Genomic DNA, 10,345 nt, shown 5'->3' with positions numbered 1-10,345 from the left:
TTTGCCCGCGCGCGCGGCCTGAGCCGGCGGTGCACCCTGCACTTCAAGTTTGACGGCGACGCCACCCTCTATGTGAGGGTGTTTGGGGAAGACGGTCGCCGCGCTGGGTGCTGCCTTGAAGATGATGATCGCGGCCGCCTGCCCAGCCCTGGTACCGGCCAGGATGAAGACGACGACAGGCGTACGGGCGGCGGTGCTCGAGGTTCGCCAAGCTTCGGCGACTCTCCCTCAGGCAGCAGCTCCTCCAGCAGTGGCCGCGACCAGCCCCCGCGCCGTCGCGCCCGCCTGGGTGAGGGTAGTGGGTCAGCCCGCCGTCGCGCCCCGGTGAAGCGAGAGGAGGGATCCGCATGAGCCCCAGGAGCAGGTCGAGCTTTCGCTGTAGGTTGGTGCCGGACAAGTCGTGCCCATTTTGTTTTTCTTCTTCCCCTACGCAAAAAGAAGGTAGTATAGGGCCCCGTGGGGGCGTGTTAGAACGGTTGCTTGTTAATTATCGCGTTGCTTCCGCTATTTCTACGCCATGTATCCGCACGGTGTGCCCATGTGCGGGAATCATTTTGGCTTGGTGGAGCTCGACGCGGTCCTCGCCTCCCGAGGCTGAGGCCTCGCTTTGCGCTTCATGCCCTGCAAGGATTAGCAAGAGGGGTAACTTTCGGTCTCGGTAGCGGGGGCGATCAGCCTAGGTCCTGCGTTCGTGTCGCGATGCCCGTGAGGCACGGACTGGGAGGGGTGCTCCCGCAGAGGACTCGGACAGGAGAGCTCCAGGCGATCGGGGTAGAAAACGCTCGCGAGGGCGCCCGCGAACCTCCCTCGCGAGACTTGTGCGAGAGAAAACGAGGCGAGTGGGTGAAAAAGACAAAGAGTCGCAAGCCTGGGACGGCAACAGCTTCAGTAAAACTTCAAACAAGAACGAACAAGCCAACTGTAGAAAGCAAATGAAAAGGCCACGTCCGGCACCTATTCTAGTCTTCGACATCTTCTCACCAGCGCGGAGCTAAGTGCTGCCACTGGGCATGGGCGGGAGCCCCCGAGGCCCGTGGGCGGCACTCCGGAGACTCCGGGGCGTGTACAGCCCCACTCATTATTAAGTGAGAGTGTCACGGGCGGCGAGCTTCACAGGCATTGGCCTTCTTCACAGGCACCGGGCCTTTTCCAAAATGCGACAGCTTCACAGGCATTTGCCTTCTTCACAGGCACCGGGCATTTCCCAAAAGGCGACATCTTCACAGGCATTTGCCTTCTTCACAGGCACCGGGCCTTTCCCAAAACGCGACATCTTCACAGGCATTTGCCTTCTTCACAGGCACCGGGCCTTTTCCAAAATGCGACATCTTCACAGGCATTTGCCTTCTTCACAGGCACCGGGCCTTTCCTAGGCGCTAGGCCTCTCTCAAGGGTAGAACCTCCGGAGATGTTGAATGTTCTAGGCGTTCTGGATGGGTGCCCCCTCCGGGGTCTCCAAGCGCGCGGAGCTGGGCCTGGAGACATGAACAACCTTGAATGGGCCCTCCCACATGGGAGAGAGCTTGTGGAGCCCTTCCTTGGAGAGGACCCGTCTGAGCACGAGATCCCCTACCTCAAGAGTCCTGGGGCAGATGTTGCAGCAGTGGTATCGTCGCAGCGCCTGTTGGTACCTTGCCGCTCGCAGCGCGGCTTCTCGACGGCGTTCCTCCCCCGGCACGAGATCCATCCCCCGCATGGCGTCCTGCTGCGTTTCGTCGAACGCCAGGACCCGAGAGGAGCGACGCCTGACCTCGTGAGGGAGAACAGCCTCTGCTTCATAGACGAGGAAGAACGGGGTCTCGCCAGTCGGCTTGGTCGTGGTTGTGCGGATTGACCACAGCACGGACTGGAGCTCGTCGTACCAGCCCCTGCCACAGGCCTCCAGCTTCTTCTTGAAGGTCCTGGCTTTGAGGCCCCTCAGGACCTCCGCGTTGGCTCGCTCGGCCTGGCCGTTGCTCCAGGGCTGTGCTACCGAAGCGTAGCATATCTGCGTTCCAAGGTTAGCACAGTACGTTTTGAAGAGATTACTGGTGAATTGCGAACCGTTGTCGGTGATGATGCGGTTGGGCACCCCAAATCGGCTCACGAGGCCCTTGATGAACTTGACTGCGGAGCCTGCCGGGATTGTGCGGACGACTTCCACCTCGGCCCACTTGGTGAATTTGTCCACGGCGACGTAGAGGTAGCGATAGCCCCCTGGCGCCCGAGGAAACGGGCCCAGAATGTCCAGCCCCCAAACTGCGAATGGCCACGAGAGGGGTATAGTCTGCAGACCCCCCGCAGGCTGATGGATCTGCTTGGCGTGAAACTGGCAGGCCTCGCAAGCCTTTACCAGTTCAACGGCGTCGTTGAGTGCTGTAGGCCAGTAGAATCCGCTGCGGAACGCCTTGCTGATGAGGGTTCGCGACGACGAGTGGTGCCCGCAGTCCCCGCCGTGTATGTCCGCCAGCAACTCTTTCCCTTGCTCTGTGGGGATGCAGCATAGGGACACGTCATTTGGTCGCATCCTGTAGAGCTCTCCATCCTTGATGCAATAAGCCGTGGCCTGCCGCGCCACACGCTCCGCCTCCTCCTCGTTCTCCGGCAGGGTCCCTTGCATGAGGTAGTTCTTGAGCTCCGGGATCCAACACCCTTCCCGAGGCTCCAGCGCCAGGAGCAGGTGTGCTCCTGAGGCCGGGCCGCAGACCGGAGCTCCTGAGGTAGGCGGCTGAGGGAGCTCCTCCCTTGGTTGCGCCGTGCTCGACAGTGATGGCACCACCGAGGGTTTGAAGAGCCGCTCCTCGAAGACGCCAGGCTCCTGAGGCAGCCGCCTAGACGCCCTCTTGGTAATGTCATCAGCCTCTTGATTGGTGCCGCGAGGCACATGCTGCAGCTCCAGCCCCCAGAACTGTTTCTCCATCTTGCGGACCTCAGCGAGGTAGGCTTCCATGTGCTCGTCCTTTGGCTCGTATACCTTGTTGGAGAAGTTGACGAGGAGCTGTGAATCGCCCTTGATGATGAGGCGCTTCACCCCTAAGGCAATTGCGGCTTTCAAGCCTACTATCAGGCCTTTGTACTCTGCTATGTTGTTGGAGACCTTTTCTCCGTGCTGGAAGCAGAGTTGTAGGACGTAGTAGAGTTTGTCCTGGGTAGGGGATACGAGCACCGCGCAAGCTCCCGCGCCGTGTCGGGAGAACGCCCCGTCGAAGTACATGACCCAGCTGTCCGGTGCTTCACTTCCCGGGGAAAGTGATCAGTCTTCGCCTGCCTCGAGTCCCGGTGCTTCCGTCCTTTCTGCCATGAAGTCTGCAAGTGCGGCTCCCTTGATGACTCTGGTCGTACTGAATTCCAGCTGAAATGCTTGTAGTTCGATGTTCCATTCAGCGACCCTTCCAGCTGAGTTGGGGCTCCTGAGTACCCTTTCCAAGGGGTATGTGTCGGCGTTCTGGGAACGGGGGTCCCCAGACTTGCCTGCCCGCCACCTGCGGCATGGCTCAAGTGGAGGCCCAGCGCGGCCCATCTTCATCAGCTCAAGCTCAAGACCCTCGCGAGGGGCCAAGCCTCGCGGGGCGGACGACAGGAAGCTTCCTCAGGAGCGGCCTCATCAGGCAGGCTCGCGATGAGGCGGAGAGATCAATGCAAGGGTACCTCGCGAGGATCCCATGACGCAAGCCATGACGATCAAGACCAGGCGGGCGCCAGCCTGCGCTGTGTCCTTGTTTCCCCTTCGGTGCAAAGGGGGCAAGCACAGGCCAAGGTATCAGGCAAAGGTTACCATTCCGGTGCAACGAGACCAAGACCAGCCGGACGGCCAGACGGAGGTCACCGTGGAGCCCAAGACGGCGTCATCACCAGTGCTTTTGGCAGCCGAAGACCACCTTTGGTCAGGATAACTTGTACTAGATGTTCCCCTTCGAAATGGCCAATTGTTGGCGCCCTTCCCGCTCATTATTTCGGGGAGAGGCCCAGGGCCTCTATAAATAGAGCTAGCCACCCCAGAGTAGAGGCATCGAAGAAAGAACAAGGAGAAACCCAGTAGAGACTAAGTAGAACTCATCGCACCAGCTCAAGAACACCTCTCATGAGGCTGTTCTCCCCTTGTACTGTTCATCTTCAGCCCCAGAGGCAATCCACCACACCACACACTGGAGTAGGGTATTACACCACAATGGTGGCATGAACCAGTATAAACCCCGTGTCCCTTGTGTTCTTCATCGTTTTCATCTTAGTTCGCACGAGAGGATCGGACGTAGATCGGTAGGGGAGAGATCACCGCGCGCACCCCAGTGTTCGAACCTCAAGGGTCTGCCGGAACCCGAAATCCGACATTTGGCGCGCCAGGTAGGGGTGCGCCGGAATCTTTCTTCCGTTGTTCGCGTGTGATCTTCCGTCGTGTCCATGGCTGACGCTCGTCGGGCTCGCGCCGAGCGCCGGGCTGCTCGCGCCACTCGCGCCGCCCAGACGGCGCCCGTCGGCGGCCCCCCTCGTCGTTCCCCGTCGCCCGCCGCCAACGCCGCCAGCGGCCCAGCCGGGAACGAGCAGCAGGCCTCGTCCCAGCATCCTTCGGTGCGGCGGGATGGCCGCACCGCCACCCCGTCGCTGACTCCAGCTGGCTCGTCGACCCACGCCCGTCGCGCACCCATGGATGCGCATGCCTCACTGCTCTTGGCGCGGGAGCTCCTGCACTATCGCCCCGTCGACGACCTCTACGAGGACTGGCTCGCCCGCATCACCGAGCTCGTCAGTGCCGTAGGGGGCTCCCCCTCGTGGTCCCTCTCGCTGCCTCGCCCTCCATCCCGCGCAGGGGGCGAGGATCAGGAGGTGCCTCCGCCGCCCCCTCCCCAAGAAGGTGCCTTGGCTCCGAGGTGCGCAGTCCCAGGGCGAGACCCTCCACGTCCGGCGCCTGCGCAGCAAGAACGGAGCTGCCAAGAGATCCCACGTCCCCGGGAAGGTGCTCGCGCTCTCCCAGCGCCGGCGCGCCAAGATCGCGCCCCAGCGCCTCCACGACAAGACCCCGCGCTGCACCCAGCGGCGGCGCGTGGTGACCCGCAAGAGCAAGTCCAGCACCAGCAAAGGGCGCGGTGGCCACGGCGGGCTGCCTCGCCTTCACCCCCGAGCTGCGCGGCGTCACGTGGCCAGGCAAGTTCAAGCCTGACCTCCCTCCCCGCTACGATGGCACAGCGGACCCCGCGGAGTTCCTGCAGTTTTACGAGCTGGGCATCGTAGCCGCCAACAGAGACGAAAAGGTCATGGCGAATTGGTTCCCTATGGCGCTCAAGGACGGCGCCCGCACCTGGCTCCTGAACCTGGCTCCCGGCACAATCTCCTCCTGGAGCGAGATGCGCACCCGCTTCATCGCCAACTTCCAGGGCACTCGCGACCGGCCCCCAGCCGTGAGCGACCTACGCCGCATCAAGCAACAGCCAGGAGAAACCCTGCAAAAGTACATCCAGCGCTTCAACTACGCTCGCCTCAAGATCCCCAAGGTGACTGAGGAAGCTATCATCTCAGCCTTCTCCGACGGCGTGCGCGACGTCAAGATGAAGGAAGAGCTAGCAATCCATGAAGACCTGTGCACATTCCTAGAGCTGTTCAACTTGGCGACCAAGTGCGCCAGGGCTGAGGAAGGGCGTCTCTCCCTCCTCGAGCTCCCGGCAGCCGACCCGGAAGAAAAGAAGCTCAAGGCTAAAGACGTGAAGCGCAAGGGGGCTGCCGTGCTAGCAGCGGAACCGGACACCAAGTGAGGCAGGGATCAACCTGAGTCATCCAAGGGCGGACGGTACTGCGTGTACCACGACCTCCACACCCACAACACCAACGAATGTCAAGAGCTCAGAGCCGTGCGAGACGGGCGAATCGGCCGACGCCCTGAGCGCAACGACAGGGGCTATGGCCGAGGAGGAGGAAGAGGTGGCGGACGATGGGAAGACCGTGGCCCTCGCCAGGGATGGCGTGAACACCCTCACGAGGACCGCTAGCAGGACCAGCCTCGCGAGGGAGGCTAGAGGGATCAGCCTCGTGAGGACCGCCCGCACGGCACGCAGGCCTCCCTCCTCTGCCGCCTCCACCAAGGAGGAACAAAGACCAACACCAAGATGATGGGGCTGGGGGCTTCCAGGAGCCGCGCGCAATTGCTTGCATCTTGGGTGGCGTCCAGGCCCCAGCCTCACAGCGCATCTTCAAGCAGTTTGCTCGCGAGGTGAATGCAGTCCTTCCCAAGCTTGAGGCCACGCGCCCTCTCAGGTGGTCTACGTGCGCTATCAAGTTCAGCTCAGCGGATCAGCTCAAGTGTGCGGCAACGGCCGTAATCCTCCCGATGCTTTGCTCCCCAGTCATCAGCAACGTGCAGGTCACCAGGACCCTCATCGATGGCGGGGCAGGACTCAACGTCCTGTCCGTCGAGACGTTCGACAATCTCCAAGTACCGTACGATCAGCTTCAGCCTACCAAGCCTTTCTCAGGAGTCACCGATGGTTCCACTGTCCCGATTGGGCAGGTTCGCCTTCCGGTCACCTTCGGGCAACGCAACAACTACCGCACCGAGCTCATCGACTTCGACGTCGCTCACATCCGCCTGCCGTACAACGCCATCCTCGGGTATCCAGCCCTAGCCAAGTTCATGGCAGTGACTCACCATGGTTACAACGTCCTCAAGATGCCAGGAAGCGGTGGAGTCATCACCGTACCCTGTGAAGAAAGGGATGCAGTGTGCTCGCTCGAGCGCGCGTTCCAAGCCGCAGCAATGGAAGACCCAGATCACAGGAGCGGGAGACCTCCAGAGGTGACCCTCAAGAAGAAGAAGACTTCGCCTGGCTCAAGCCACAAGGAGGCAGGCATCTCCGGAGGTGTTGCGTTAGGGTTCGCGCCCGATCAGGGAGCGCCACCCTCTCATGCATAGGAAGGCGCGCCCGGCGCCCTCCTCAGGCAGGGCTCGGGGGCTCTTTCTTGGAGAGCCACTGACTTTGCCAAGGTCGCGAGGGAGGCGCTCGGGCACCACTTAGAGGGGTGCTTTCAGGCACGGTTCCCTCAGGAAGGCACAAGTCAAGGAAGACCAAACCCTCAGGAGTTCATCGCAAGAAACACCCAAGAGCTACAGGAGTCAAGAGTCATGCACGGCAGGCGCCGCTTGCCCGCCGTAGCCCCACGTCCAGGCGAGGATGGTGGGCTGCGCGTCTGAGTCGACATACCAGGGCTCAATCGAGCCACGTCTCAGGAGTGCCTATGGCCCTCGGCCGTAGGGCGCTGCGAGGGGCCACCTCACAGCTACGTTCGCATGCCTTTCGGCCTGCCGGGCGCGGTAGCCGCCCATCAGCGCCTGCTGAGGAGCATTCTGGAGGCTCAGGAGGTCATGCATCGCGTGGTCCTGGCGGAGGATGCAACGGCCCTCGAAGACCTACCTGTGCCCCTGGAGCCTCCCGAGGCTCCAGGGCCTGGAGGCTCGTGAGGGCTGGCATCTCCACCTTTCATCGCTCGCTTCTTCAGCATCACTTCATCGTCAACGATATCAGGTGACACCTTTCGGAGTCCTACTTTCAGCTGGGAGCGCCCACAGGGCCGCACCATTCCCAGGCCGCGTGGGTCCGTCCCCGCGGCATGTATCCATTTTGCTTATGCTCTTTACTTACCTTGTTGGGGGCTCCCCTCGGGCTGCATCATCCGCACACCGCTCGGGCCCGACCCAGCGGCGATTGCTTTCCAGCATTTACCTTAGGATGAAGTTGTTCTTTCACGCTTAGTCTGATTCCCATAATTATCACCTACTGCTTGTCGTCATGCAAAGCGCTTGCGCGTTAAAAGGGGGCGCCTGAGCATCACGACTCATGGGCTCTTACTGGCTCTCCAGCCCTCACCCCCTGGCCTTGACCCACGGCATCGCGACCTGTCATACCAGCGGCGGCTGAGCTCGCTCGAGGGCCGGGACCTGAGGACGTAGAGCATTTGCATTCTAACAACCCTGCAGGAACACAGCAATTGATAAAGGCCCAGAGCCAGGCGCAACCCGCCTCGAGGTAGGGCCTCGTGAGTCCCGCGCTGGCTCACGGGTGCCCAGATACACCTCTCCTAGCCCTACCATGCCGGCCACGTGTCAGGGCAGGGCTGTATACGCCCCGGGGGCTCCTCCCGGAGGGGAGCCCCCTCCCACGTACCAGTGGAAGCACCATGCTCCGCGCTGGCTGACGACACTGCCGAGGAGCGGCTATGCCCGTACACATACGGAAGCGCTATGCTCCGCGCTGGTGATAAACAACTGAGGGCGGCCCACGGCCGTACCAACCTCAGGGAGCCCAGAGCTCAGTGTCCGACACCATCGCAACACCTCCCCTCGGGAGTGCCGCGCGAGGGGGCTGGACACGGGGGCTACGCCCGGGCCTCGCCCGAGCGCACGCCACCCAGCCAGGTCCCCCGGACCTGGTCGTCACGCGCCACTCCCCGAGCGGAGCCAAGGTACGAAATCTGTTTGAGCGTCAAGGGGGACTCCTGAGCATCGCGACTCAGGAGCCTAACTGGTCACGTAGCCCCTCACTCCTTAGTCCCGTCCTTGGTTTCCGGTCGGGGCTAACGCTGGGTGAGGTACGCGCCGGGCCGGGCCCTGCCTACGCAGAACGATCAATCCACTCCTCGCTCCCCCCTTCCCTACTTGTTGCTCGTGCGTCAAGGGGGACTCCTGAGCATCGCGACTCAGGAGCCTAACTTGCCACGTAGCCCCTCACTCCTTAGTCTCGTCCTTGGTTTCCGGTCGGGGCTAACGCTAGGTGAGGTACGTGCGGGGCCGGGCCCTGCCGACGTAGAGCGTAAGCAAGTAGGAGAGGAAAATGCAAATCCCAGGAAATTCAAAGCAAATATTACAAGCCATAAAATTGTTCCACAATGCCAAACACAAGTTTAAACGCCTCCGCGAGGCATGATGCATGTGCAGGAACAAAACAGGATGGAGGTCGCGAAGGGATCACTCCCCGGCAACGCCGTCACCGGTGGTGGAGTCACGCTGGACGGCTTCACCTCTCGAGGTCGCGAGGCCGGTGGCACCGCGCCCGGGCAGGACGCTAGGGGAGCGGAACCTCCCCAGCAAAACCTCGGCTCGGCCTTTCATGGCCTCAGCGGCAGCAGCGGCACGGTCGCCGCTCACGGGCTCTAGCAGGCTGTCGAAGTCCACGTCAGGGTCGCGCAGGTAGACATGGATGAGGACATGCGTCAGCACCGCAGAAGACAGGGCACGCGCCTCGGCCTCGACCATGGGGCCAAGGCCATCTGCGACGTCCTCAAGCGCATCAACCAGGAAGGGGAGCAGCTTGGCGGGGCCGTCCTCTGCACCAGCCAACGGCTCCTCCAGGCCGCTCTCATACAGCTTCTTCAGTATGCCACGAGCCTTCTTCTCCAGCTTCGCGAAGGCCACCCAGTCCTCCGTCAGGACCTTCGCCTTGGCGTCCAGCTCGGCCCTCTCCGCCTTCAACGACCGCTCCAGCGTCTCCAGTCGGCTGTGGCGCTCATCAAGCTTGGCGTACCGGTCGTTGGCGGCGGCCTTCCTAGCCTTCATCTCCTTCTCCTTCTCCTTCTCCTGACGGCTGTGCGCCTCCTTGGCGAGCTCGTCGCGCAGGCCCTGCAGCTCGGCCTCAAGCGTCTTGCAGCGGCCTTGGGCAGTTGCAGCGTCACCCAGGGCAGCGTCGCGAGCGGCCTTGGCTTGGTTAGCGGCCCGCTTCTCCTCGTCGGAGGACGACACGGCCTGGCTCAGCACCGCTCGGACGGAGGCAGCAGAACGAGGCTAGCCAGAGGCTAACTCCAGGCGCCCGGCCACCAGACGAGGGTCCGCGCTCAAGAGATCCTCCCGCAGTTGGCTCAGCTCATTGGCAACCTGGTCCAGGACGGTGGCGGAGGGAGCAGAAGAAACAGGAACCTGTGGAGCAGGCGGTGAAGATGGCAGCGTGACCACGGCTTGGCAGGAAGGGACCTCCTGAGCCTTGGCCACCACGGCCCTAGCATCAGGCACAGTCGACTCCAGGTCCAGCGGGGCCATGGGGGCTGACTCCTTGCCGGGGTGCCCCAGTTGGCCTCGCGAAAGCAGTTGGGTCAGAGAGGCGCGGGCCTCACCGTCCTCTCCCCCAGCGGCCGGAGGCGTCGCCCCTACAGACGGATTCGCCCCAAGCAGGGCCGCTGAAGCCTCTTTTAACCTCTTGGCCGCAGGTGCCGGCCTGTAAAAGGGCGCAAATGTCAAGCCTCAGCGGCAGAAACCAAGCAGAGCAAGAATCGAGCACTTACTGGACGTCGTCCGTGGACTCAAGCAACCTCCGGCCAAACTAAGCCCGAAAGCCTGCAGCGGGGGTCAGCTTTGGGGGGTCTGGAAGCAGAAGGCGCGTCGGGAGGGATGGAG

Source organism: Triticum aestivum, chromosome 1D (assembly GCF_018294505.1).
Source record: "Triticum aestivum cultivar Chinese Spring chromosome 1D, IWGSC CS RefSeq v2.1, whole genome shotgun sequence".
NCBI classification, from domain to species: Eukaryota; Viridiplantae; Streptophyta; class Magnoliopsida; order Poales; family Poaceae; genus Triticum; species Triticum aestivum.
This window is presented reverse-complemented; position numbering follows the sequence as displayed.